The sequence below is a fragment of the Phocoena sinus genome, chromosome 5, assembly GCF_008692025.1.
Source record: "Phocoena sinus isolate mPhoSin1 chromosome 5, mPhoSin1.pri, whole genome shotgun sequence".
Lineage (NCBI taxonomy): Eukaryota > Metazoa > Chordata > Mammalia > Artiodactyla > Phocoenidae > Phocoena > Phocoena sinus.
In genome coordinates, this window is record NC_045767.1 from 110,606,309 (window position 1) to 110,619,559 (window position 13,251).

Below are 13,251 nucleotides of genomic sequence, written 5' to 3' on the forward strand. Positions count from 1 at the left end.
CTAGAATACAGAAAGAATTCTTAGAACTCATCAATAAGAAGTCAATGCCATAAAAGTAGGTAAAGATTCTTACTATAGATGATATATGGATGGCATATTAACCCATGAAAATATGATCAAATCATTTTTTGGGGGGGTAAGGAATTCAAAGTGAGATCACACTATACACTCATCAGAATGGCCATAATCAATAAAAGCCTTACCATACCAAATGTTAGCGGGTTGTGTAGCCACTGGAGCTTCCATTTACTGTTGGTGGGAATGGAAATGGTGAAAATCAATTTTATGACTTTCTTAAAATGTTAAAAATAAAAGTCCTGTGTGATGGAGTTATTCCACTCCTAGGTATTTACCAAATTAAAACATACATTCACTAAAATATTTGCACACAAACCTTCATAACAGCTTTACTTATGATAGCCCCAAACTGAAAACAACCAAATGTCCATTAACAAGTGCATGGATAAACAAGTTGTGGTATATACATACAATGAACATATATCAGCAATTAAAAGGAAAGTGTGGAGAGTGGGAGAAATGGGTGAAGGGGGTCAAAAAGTACAAACTTGCAGTTTTAAAATAAATAAATCCTAGGGATATAATGTACAGCATAGTGACTATAGTTAATAATACTATATTGCATATTTGCAAGTTGCTAAAAGAGTAGATCTTAAGAGTTCTCATCACAAGAAAGAAAAGAAATTTAACTACATAAGGTGATATAAAATTATTGTGGTGATCATTTTACAATGTATACAAATATTGAATCATTATGTTGCATACCTAAAACTAATATGTTATATATCGATTTTACCTCAATGAGAAATAAATTTTAAAAAATAGTAAAAGGAACGAAATATTGATATGTGTAATGACATGGATGAATGTTAAAATAATTATGCTGTGAAAAATTTCAGAGAGAAGAGTATATACGTATGACTTTATTTATATAAAACTGTAGAAAATGCAAGCTATTGTCTAGTGACCAGAAGCAAATCAGTGGTTGCCTGGGCACTGTGTGGAGGCACCAGAGGAGGATGACACAGGGACATAATCACAATTTTGGTAGTGATGGATATGTTCATTGTCCTGCTTGTGGTGCTGGATTCATGAGTGTATGCATATGTCAAAATTATCAAATTTTGTACTTTAAATACATAGAGTTTATTGCAGAGATTATACTCAATAGAGCTGTTAAAAAGAAGAAATAATTGTGAATTTTTTTGAGGTTGAATCAGTAGCACTATTAACTAAATATCCCCTTCCTTAACACAAGCACAAGTCAGGTATGAAGCAGCTGAAATCTATAAAGCTCCATCTTAACGCATTCACTTGTTATTGCAAAATTCCATATTATACACTGATGAGAGCAGATGCACCCGTATTATTGTGGAGTTCTTGTACAAAAATTGTTACAAGTGTAGATGTGGATAGGACTGTATTTTTAGAAAAAGCATTGTACTTACTCAAGGAAAATCAAAACATATGCCCACTCCAAGACTCATACTCAAATATTCATAGATGCTCTATTTATAATAGCTCCAACTGTTGAATGGATAAGCTACCAGTGATATATCCAGACAATGAAATACTATTCAGCATTAAAATAAATGTGTTGATACACACAACAACAGGCATGAATCTCAAAAACATTTTGCTAAGTGGAAGAAGTTAGACACAAGATACTACATTCTGTATAATTCCATGTATATGAAATTCCAGAAAAGGCTAACCAGTAGTGATAAAAAGCAAATTAGTGCTTAGTAAAGGCCAGAGGGCAGGAGTAGGGGTTCACTGCAGATGACCACATGGGAACTTTGGAAGGTGGTAGAAACATTCTATATCATGATCGCTGTGGAGGTAACATGACTGCATACATTTGCCAAAATGTATCAAATTGTTCAGTTAAAAATGGTGAAATTAACTGTATATAAGTAAGACCTCAAGGAAGCTTAGCTCTTAAATAAAATGAATGAACCAGGCAGCAGAAGTTAGTTCATCAGTCAGAGGTCTTCAAGTGTTAAAAATTCTATTTGATACATTCAAGTGTCCATGTGGCTTAGATTATGATTTTAAAAATAGTTACATATGTTTTCAGAAAGGAATTAAAATGTATGTAGAAACCCTGGAGTACCATGGAATGCAGCTCCTGGTTAGTACTCTGTGTGTATGCTGGTTCACCTTTTGTTTTGTCACTGTAGTTGAGTAACTCATAGTTGGGTTAGTGAGAATACTTTTTACCCCAGTGGAGGAATGTTGAAGAACTGCTTGTTTCTTTCCTATTTATCACTCACTACTCTAGTGCATCTTTGGGTAGTGAGGGTGCTGTTCAGTTGACAAGAATCTGTACAAAAAGGAGGGAGTGCATGGCCACTTGATGATAAGTCCACTATGGTATTGAATTCACCTTCCACCTTGGATCTGAGAAGCTCTGTATGCAAAATGACTACTTGGGAAGAGTATTGAAGAGTTTGATTTCAGACAATCTAATTTTTAGGATTAATATGCTTTGATTCTATGTTGAAGCACAAAAATTTGAGATTCTTAATCAGAATTATGCTATGATCCTTAAATCTTGTAAGACTCAACATATACCATAATAAAGTCCTTCAGCTTTATTTCAATGAACGCTAGAATATATAATAAACTCACAGGACTATTGAAGGTAGAATCTTAGCACCACGATCAATCCAACTCAGAGATATAAATTTCACAAGTAGCCTTAGCAGCCTGGTGAGGAGAATTCTTCATATATTTAGGAGATGTATCATCTGAATTGAGTGCCATTTTAGACATTCTTTGGACATATCCAAAGATTAGAAGCTGAAAAGTTGAATAAGCAATTTCTCTATTAATGAAATTAAGGGACCAGATATAGGCATTTTGCATTCAAGCATTCAAGGTGGATAGCATCTTTTTTTTTAAGCGTTCCTTTCTTTTTTTTTTTTTTTTGGTACGCGGGCCTCTCACTGTTGTGGCCTCTCCCTGTTGCAGAGCACAGGCTCCGGACGCGCAGGCTCAGCGGCCATGGCTCAGGGGCCTAGCCGCTCCGCAGCATGTGGGATCTTCCCGGACCGGGGCACGAACCTGTGTCCCCTGCATCGGCAGGTGGACTCTCAACCACTGTGCCACCAGGGAAGCCCAAACATTTCTTTTTTTAAAATTTTTATTTATTTTTTGGCTGCATTGGGTCTTCATTGCTGTGCACGGGCTTTCTCTGGTGGCAGCGGGCGGGGACTACTCTTTGTCGCGGTGCGCGGGCTTCTCATTGCGGTGGCTTCTCTTGTTGCGGAGCACGGGCTCTAGATGGGCGAGCTTCAGTAGTTGCAGCACGTGGGCTCAGTAGTTGTGGCTCGCGTGCTCTAGATTGCAAGCTTCAGCAGCTGTGGCACGCGGGCTTAATTGCTCTGCGGCATGTGGGATCTTCTCGGACCAGGGATCGAACCCGCGTCCCCTGCATTGGCAGGTGGATTCTTAACCACTGTGCCACCAAGGAAGTCCCCAAGGTGGATAGCTTTTTGAGGGTCTTCGCAATAGGATGACCCAGCAGTGCCCGAAATAAAGATGGAGAGGAAGGTTGTAGAAGTCGAGGAAGCCAGAGAAAAGAACTTTAGATGGTGACACAATGGTCGTTTCTAACTCCTGGTCTCACCCAATATGGGTGAGGAAGGCATAGATTGGTACAAAAAGTGGTGAAATATACATAAAGGAGCTAAGAATATGTTGGTCCTTTGGGAGACGTATGGAGGATACTTAAAGGAGAAAAGTGTTGGTTCTACTCTTAAAATAATCTCCTTTACTTCAAAACAACATACATTGTTTTAGTGGCAGAAAGACTAGTGTACCAAAAGGAGGGGTGATAGAAGAGAGAAAGATAGTCAGAGGCCAGACCTTATAATGCCTTTCAGGCCATATAAGGAGTTTGGAATTTTGTCTGAGTTTGATGGAAAGACAGTCTTTGCAAAGTTCATGTTGGCTATTACCTGGAAGCTTGAACAAAAGGGAGTTTTATCTATTAAGAGTGTTTTAAATGCAGCTCAATATCAAAAAAACAAACAACCCAATCCAAAAATGGGCAGAAGACCTAAATAGACATTTCTCCAAAGAAGATATATAGATTGCCAACAAACACATGAAAGATGCTCAACATCACTAATCATTAGAGAAATGCAAATCAAAACTACAATGAGATACCATCTCACACCGGTCAGAATGGCCATCATCAAAAAATCTACAAACAATAAATGCTGGAGAGGGTGGGGAGAAAACGGAACACTCTTGCACTGTTGGTGGGAATGTAAATTGATACAGCCACTATGGAGAACAGTATGGAGTTTCCTTAAAAAACTGAAAATAGAACTACCATACGACCCAGCAATCTCACTACTGGGCATATACCCTGAGAAAACCATAATTTAAAAAGAGTCATATACCACAATGTTCATTGCAGTTCTATTTACAGTAGCCAGGACATGGAAGCAACCTAAGTGTCCATCAACAGATGAATGGATAAAGAAGATGTGGCACATGTGTACAATGGAATATTACTCCGTCATAAAAAGAAACAAAATTGAGTTATTTGTAGTGAGGTGGATGGACATAGAGTCTGTCCTACAGAGTGAAGTAAGTCAGAAAGAGAAAAACAAATACTGTATGCTAACACATATATATGGTATCTAAAAAATTTAAAAAGGTTCTGAAGAACCTAGGGGCAGGATAGGAATAAAGACGCAGACGTAGAAAATGGACTTGAGGACACGGGGAGGGGGAAGCATAAGCTGGGATGAAGTGAGAGTAGCCTTGCCATATACACACTATCAAATGTAAAATAGATAGCTGGTGGGAAGCAGCCACATAGCACAGGGAGATCAGCTCAGTGCTATGTGAGCACCTAGAGGGGTGGGACAGGGAGGGTGGGAGGGAGACTCAAGAGGGAGGAGATATGGCGATATATGTATATGTGTAGCTGATTCACTTTGTTATAAAGCAGGAACTAACACACCATTGTAAAGCAAGTATACTCCAATAAAGATGTTAACCAAAAAAAAAGAGTGTTTTTCAGCTGAAAATAGCAGAGAACCCTACAAACAGTGCCCAAAACAAGCCAGGGTTTTATTTGTCTCATACAATTAGAACCCTGAGACTTGGCTGTCCGTCCTAGTCATCAAGGATCCAGGCTTCCTCTACTTTCCTGTGCACAGTCCTGTGACTGTTATCTCTTGGTTGCAGTACAGCTGTTTCACTTTTGAATATAATGACCACATTCCTGGAAGGAAATAGAAGGAGAGCAAAGTGTGGTTATTAGTCTGTTCTTTCTGAAGAGCTCTTTTGGAAGCTCTACTCGAGGTTACTCTGAGCATTTCTCTTTGGCTAGAACTGGGTCAAATGGCTATCTTTAGCTACAAGAGGAGCACAGAAGGTGCTTATTGAGCTGCTTATTTTGTATCCCTGAACAAGATCAGAAGTCCATTAGTAAGAAAGAAAGGCAGAATTGTTACTGCAGACAACTAGCATTGTCTACCTCAGGGGGAAAGATTGAAGCAAGGGGTCATCTTTGCAGGCTATTTAAGGAACTACGGTAAGAGATGATGGATCTTGGACTAGGGTGATAGAGATAGTGGTAGTGAAAAGTGACCAGATTTATGATGTGTAGAAAAAGAAAAGAGCCAACAAGACCTTGATAATGGATTTAATGTGAGATGAAGAGGTAGTGAGTAGTCAAAGATGACTTCCACATATATTCCACGTATTCTGCTTAACAGGTGGAAAGTGATGTCATTTACTGAGAGAGTGAAGACCAGGGGAGGAGCAGACATGGGCGGAAAAAAATCTAGAATTTTCTGTAACTTAGGCAGAGATGTCACCATGGCTAATTCAGAGGTAGAAGTGCTTTCACTGACTACTTAGCAAATCTGTTGTAGCAGATATTTAGAGAGAAGGCTGGTGATGGACATAATTGATGAACTTTTCAATCTCCCTAAACGTATCACTCCATACAAAGCAGCAGCCAGCTGCAGCAAAGAGGTCAGTCTTTGATACTCTGGGGACCCTGAGTCAAATGAATTCTCTGACATCATTATGGTTTTTGTGTAACTCTAAGAAATATCGTGTTGGGCTTGGGAGCTGGGTGATTCTTCTTGAAATTAGGTAGACCACTATGTTTCTACAAAAAGAATAAGTAAGAATATGATGGGGGAATATGCATGGGCACTCTAGCTATGGAAATGGAATTAAGAGTGAGTAATTAAAATGTGAAATAGTGGAACGGAACTCTGATGTTCATACTGTTGGATGCTGCTTCCATCATGTTATTATGACACCTCAGTGCCCTTAGGGTTATTCGTACGTAATCCTGAATCAAATCTCAACTTCTTGCCCTGCTTTTCAAAATCCTCTAGGATATGGCCCCCTCAAACCATATTTCTTACTTTGTGCTTTTAGAGACTGTGAGTTTCTTCTCCTGGCCCTCTATTCTCCAACCCCTGTGGATGTACTCATCAGTGGGACCCAAGGCTGTCCTACTTACTATACAGACCTGATGTGGCCAATAGGTGTCTGATCAGCTTCAGCACCACCATCAGATTTTAGAATTAAGTCTTATTGCATGTATCAAATCACCCTTTAGATATTTTACAATTTTATTTGTCAATTGTCCCTTAATAAAGCTGAAATTTTAAAGAATTAAGTCTTGTTGTCTACCATACCCCAAGATCTGGGGCACCTAGACAAGTCCTCTAAACTTCCTTAATGACCCTTGGGTCACAACACTGCACCTTGGACTGGGCGTCTACCTCGACCCCACACCATACACCAGCCAGTTATTTTGCATGACATCATTTTCTCCTTTGAGGATTGGGGATGCTGCTCTGATCTCCAGTCCATATATCTCTTTTCACTCCTGTTTACCTTGGAGAGTTGTACTTTGCCTCCTTTAGTCTCACTTACAGGCTTTAACATTTTTTCCTGTTGTAAATGTACAGGTACCCAGAACAACACGCAATTCCCACTGACTCTCGTGTAAGTAACAGAGACTCTTCTCACTATGACCTGACCTATGGATTAATTCTGGTTCTGAAGTCTGCCTGAACAATACTTGAGTTTTTTGTTCTTGTGCTCTGTGTTGCAAACTCTTTTTAGGCTTTGTAGTATCTTTTTTTTACATCTTTATTGGAGTATAATTGCTTTACAATGGTGTTAGTTTCTGCTTTATAACAAAGTGAATCAGTTACACATATACATATGTTCCCATATCTCTTCCCTCTTGTGTCTCCCTCCCTCCCACCCTCCCTATCACACCCCTCTAGGTGGTCACAAACCACGGAGCTGATCTCCCTGTGCCATGTGGCTGCTTCCCACTAGCTATTCTACTCTTATTTATTTATTTTTTATTTTTTTTGCAGTACGCGGGCCTCTCACTGTTGTGGCCTCTCCCGTCGCGGAGCACAGGCTCCGGACGCGCAGGCTCAGCGGCCATGGCTCACGGGCCTAGCCGCTTGGTGGCATGTGAGATCTTCCCGGACCGGGGCACGAACCCGTGTCCCCTGCATCGGCAGGCGGACTCTCAACCACTGCGCCACCAGGAAAGCCCAACTACTCTTATTTTTAATGTAACACTTTTGGAGTCTTATCAAAGGTAAGAGGTGATTCAACATTTCTTTGGGTTTAATTATTTTGGAAATTATTTTCCCAAGGTCTATTTCCTATGCCCCATAGTTTCAGTATTAGACAATCTGAGACCCATACAAAATGGACACTGAGATTCTTAATCTTATCAGGAAGAAGAAAATAAACCAGGAACTTAATAGGTGACTAAGAGATGTGGGCACACATTTGGGATCTTTCATTAACAACTCTTCCTAGTTATATAATTGTTTGAAGAAATCATCCTTTAAGGTTGATGAGGGAGTGCTAAGAAAATATTGCAGCTCCACCTCTACCTGGTTGCCCCAGGGTCAGAATTTATGTTCCACAGTTGTTTATATATATCCAAAATTTTTTATTAGTAAAAGTGACTATTCGAATAATTTAATGTGAATTGGCTAAAAAGAAACAAAGATCTTTACCAAATATATTAGAGACAAATATATAATATGTAAGAGTTTGTAAGTATAAACCTTAGTAAAATAGTAAAATGAAAGAAAGTAGTTAAATTTTTTCCCTGAGGAATTGGTTGTATAACACCATGGTAAAAATGATAAGTATCTGAGGAGACTCACTGCTTATATTCTAGGAATTTTAAATTGGTTCATGAAAATCGACTTTTGATTGTTTTTTAAAAGGCAAAAATTTAGTTGATAGACATTTTGTAGGTATTATTTCTTATTGTTTAAGTCTGTATATTAAAAGTAGTACAAAAACAGCAATGACTATATCCAGACAAGAAAACATTTGTGTCTCAACACAGGAGTAAATACAAGAATCTTTTTTCTGCTCCAAAGTGCATTGAGCACCTGCTTTCCACACAGCTTGTTTTACAGAACCAAGTTTTCACTTTGGAGTTTCTCTCCACTTTGTTTAGTAAACTTCACTATACCCAAGGTCAGGTTTAAAAAGTGTTTTTTTGTTTGTTTGTTTTGTTTGTATTGTTTTGTTGCTTTTAAAAATGTGCGGTTTGTTCATCTTTCATTTTTGTTGCATGGTCACGGTTGAGAGATGTAACCTTTTCGATGTTCACTTTTGGTAATCGGCAAATCGTATGGCTTAACAGAAATTTTCCATTTCTTCATGATCATTTTAATCCAATTTCCTTTAAAGGGCTCTGTCAGTTCATATAAAATAAGTAGATCCAAGATGTTTATGTCCAGGATTTTTCTGGAATTTATGTACTGTTCTCTATAAGATGACTTGACTTTTCTAATAACTAGAGCTGCCAACCTGTTAGAGGGTGACCAGCTGCTGTAACTTATTTGTTATCGCACCATAAATGACTCTGGCCCTAGTCAAAGCACTAAAAACTAAGCAGTGTTATAATTTGGTTTTCTCTGATTCAGAGCTGGTGGTTCATTGCTGATGATTGTTCTCACCCTGACACACATTATATGAAATGGCTCTAAGTTTTTTTTTTTTTTTTGCGGTCCTCGGGCCTCTCACTGTTGTGGCCTCTCCCGTCGCAGAGCACAGGCTCCGGACGCGCAGGCTCAGCGGCCATGGCTCACGGGCCCAGCCGCTCCGCGGCATGTGGGATCTTCCCGGACCGGGGCACGAACCCGTGTCCCCTGCATCGGCAGGCGGACTCTCAACCACTGCGCCACCAGGGAAGCCCGGCTCTAAGTTTTAATTACTATATTGATTCCAATGTACTAGCCATCAGTGATCACCCCATATAGAGCATTCAGTCTAGTGTAAAGGGGGCTTAGGACACTTTATTATATTTTCTTCTAATTAACTGTTTTTATTATTGGAATTAAGGGAAGAAGATTGGAGTCTTGGATCATCTAAATCAGAGATCCCTGTAAAAGTGATTTAAATTGGTATTAGTAAGTTGTATATCATTTTGTGGTTGGAAGCACATTTATTCATCTCATTCTATTTTACTGTTTTGAAAACACCCTGGTTTGTCCTCCCCCAGCTGCAGTGAAGGCTCTGCAGTGTTTCTCCAAATCCTAGCCAGGAGTTAGAAAAGTGACCAAGAGTGAAGGTTCCAGAGGAGAAAATGAATGTCAGGGTATAGATATGAGAGAATCCATTTACAGAGACAAGATTGAACAAAAAATGGTCAGGCTCCCCTAATATTATGTGGATGGAGAGGGGGAGTGAGAGGATATGACTTGAGGTAGGGTAATTCCTTACTTTCTTCCTGCTCTCCTTTACCGTAGTCAGAACTACATTGATACCTGAGGCACTCTTAGACTCCTGCAAGTCTCTCAGCAGTGTTTTCTTCACCAGTGTTTCCCCCAGTAAATCTCTTGAATATCTAATCTTGCCTCGGCATGTACTTCTGAAGGTTTTGTCCACATGTGGGCCAGAGCACTTGCAGGTGATATTTATATCCCTGGAATCTATGGTGACAAGAACACTAATAGAAGTAGAAGTGATAGAATTTGCATACAAAGCTCTAGGGGCTATTTGGTTGGTGATCTCTTCACATCTGGACATTTTTCTTACTCCTTCAAGCCTAAAACACTTGAACACAAATGGCTTTTAATTTGTTGCTATTATATTGGTTTCATTTATCCAAAACCAGGCTTCAAATCGAGCTCTGTAATACCTTCGTAACTAGGCATACGTCCTTTATTTACTGCATTCTTTAAACTTTATATCTATTTACAGTCATTCACACGAATGCAGATTTTGTTTTTGTTTTGTTCTTTTCAGATTTTGTTTTATATGAGACATGAGGGGTTGAAATGAATGGGTGACACATGTGGTATGATGTTTGCCCCTATTTCATTGGGTTTGGGCTTTATAGTCCAGGAAGAGAGGTTCAGAAATTTTCAGAACTCTACAAGAGAGACTTTTTTTGAGGTTTGGAGCATAAACAGAGCCGTCTGAGGATGCAGGTGACAAGATGTGACACAGAACTGAACAAGGTGGCATTCTCTTCTCTTCCACAAAAATCCCAGAATAAATCTGAGATCTCAAAGGTTGGAAGTTATTAAGAGACTCTAGGTTGGCTTTGTGGGTTGTGATGTGCATATGGATGTGTGTGAGGTCCTGTACATTGTAAGAAAAACCTGTGAGTGGAAAGAGACGGGTGGTGGGCCATGAAACTCGGGTTTCCAGGTATGCTTTTACTGCAGGTCCTGAAAATATTGGGAGAAGGCCTAAACTTGGGACATTGTCAGTGTCTTTGTGAGAGAATTGGCACATGGAATATGGATGAGGAGTTTCAGAGATCATGTCTGGCTTGATGGGTATCAGCGAATTGAGATATAGCTGGATTTGGAGAGATTTTGTAGGTTGCCTTCAAGCTTCTGGGACGTAACTACTCGTGAGGGAAGATTTTAAGTTTGCAGCCTTACTAGAATTTTCTAAGCATCATAATTTCCCCATAATTATCCAAGATATATTAGGAAGATGGAGATACAGAGAGTGATTTTAATGTTCATATTTAGCCCTGAGGATGTCTAAAAAGACCAACCCTTTGTTGCTTGATGGAGGATGTGTCATATCTTTAGGTATGAGGGCACTCCTAAAGCCCCCAGTAACTTTTCTTCATAAGTGTACAGTAATAAAATCATTACTGTGGTGACTAATGGAATGTAGGCTTGTATTCTATTGTTTCAAAAAATTCTCAGTTTTAATTTTTCATAGATAGATATTAACAAATACTACCCACATAAACAAAAGTCTTCGGGCTATGCAATAATTTTAAAGTGACCAAAAGTTTTGAGAACCACTGGGTTAGACATTACTGTTTCTTATAGTGATATGGACAGGCAAATTACTGCTCAGCTATACACGTGTTTTGCTAACAGCTAAAGGGGACCGAGAGCATTGAGATTTTGGGCCTGCCCCGTAAAGCAGTGGAATGCTACTTTTCTATTACCACTCACCATAAAGACACTGCCCCAAACAATATAAGACACATCAGGGTAAGTCACTAAAATGATTATTGCCAACTGTTGACTGCCTACTCCTGACTTTGGTTTATAGGAATCAGAGCCAGAGAAGAAGGCCCTTACCCAGGTAAGATTTGCTGGGCAGTACTCCTGACTCCATAGGAAAGGAGAGGACAGTGAGGTAGTGTTTCAGGGGATGAAGATGGGACCATTGGCATCTCATACTGGAAAGTTGGCCTGTGTATTTTTGCAACTCTTATCCAGTGTCTTTTGATTCTGAAGATATGTGAAGGACTTTTCACCTGTAGGAAAAGGAGCTACCACCAAATACAGAGGGAAAAATCCTACTCTGAAGAGGACCTTGGGAAATTAATGGAATATTCTAGATGGGGTGAAAGTGGAGAGATTGTGGGAAGAAACAGGGTAAGGTATGGATCTGTTTCCCATCTCATGTTATTCCTGGGGGGCTAGGTATGAAAGCCATACAGAGCAACATATTGATGGTGACTCTGTTTCTTAGGTCCCACCCTTGAAAAAGTACATAGGTATATCAACAGCTGAACCATTGTGTTCTCCCTCAGCCTCTACACAGTAATTATTAGAAATGGCAGTGATCTTTATGAAGGAATATAAAGAGGTTTTCAGAGGAAGGGATATAGGGAACAACTTTCTTTCTTGACTTACTCTATCTTCCTTCCACCATTATGTGTATAGCATAGATACTGTTGTGAAATAATCTGAGATATTTTCAATTCCTCTTAATTCTTGCCATCTCAGCCTTTCACGCATTGAAGGGAGGCAGAAATTAGCCAGCAATAACAATGAAAGATAATGATAACAATACACACTTACCTAGTGCTAATTACTATATGCTGGACACTGGTCTGAGAACTTTACAGAAAGTCTCCTGGGTGAGTATTTTACAGGTGGAACACCGCTTGTTTTTTGGTTGTTGTTGTGTAACTTTTTTTTCATTTTATTTAAGAAAGGTGATGTTCTTGGGGAATCTTCCAATTTCATTTTGCACTTCTGATTTTAAATGTTAGAAATTAAATAGCATGAGCTGTTTCCTGTTTCCATTCTTTTATAGCACAGTCTCTATGAGAGCCCTCTAGTTCCTGAACAGTGTGAGGCAGGCAGGTTGAACATGCACCAGCTCTGGAGGCAAAAATAAAAGCCCAGAACAGAAATCTCAAAGGGCTTGAAAGAGGGTACAGTGAAGAGGATCATATTAGTAAATATTCCTTGGTCTGTCTTCTATAAAATGCTTACAAATATGGATTCTACTGATGTCAGGTTTCATAACTGCATACAGTAGGACAAATGAAATCCTATCACATCTTTCTACACATCGAAAAATGGAAATTACATAATTGGATTATTTGCCTGTTCAAAGAATTAGTCAGTACCAGTGAGCTAGAGTCATATTGGAGAATAAATAGAAAAATAATCATGTTCAAGCCTGAAGCGAAATGATAAATATAAAAACTGTTTGCAATATCAACCAGCAAATGCTTCAAAAGATCATTTGGAGGATTGAGAAGAAATACAAGCCTTTTAGTAGACTTGTGTAAAGTTCTATTCATTAAAATGTAGCTGTGATTGTTTGGATCAACTCAGAGACAAGAAACTTAACACCCCTCTGAATTACTTATGACTTAGCTTTGTATTTGCTACACATGGTCCCGTCATAATGTAAACACATTTAATTTAAATATACTTGGTGTCTCTGAAAAGGAGTAATATTTTT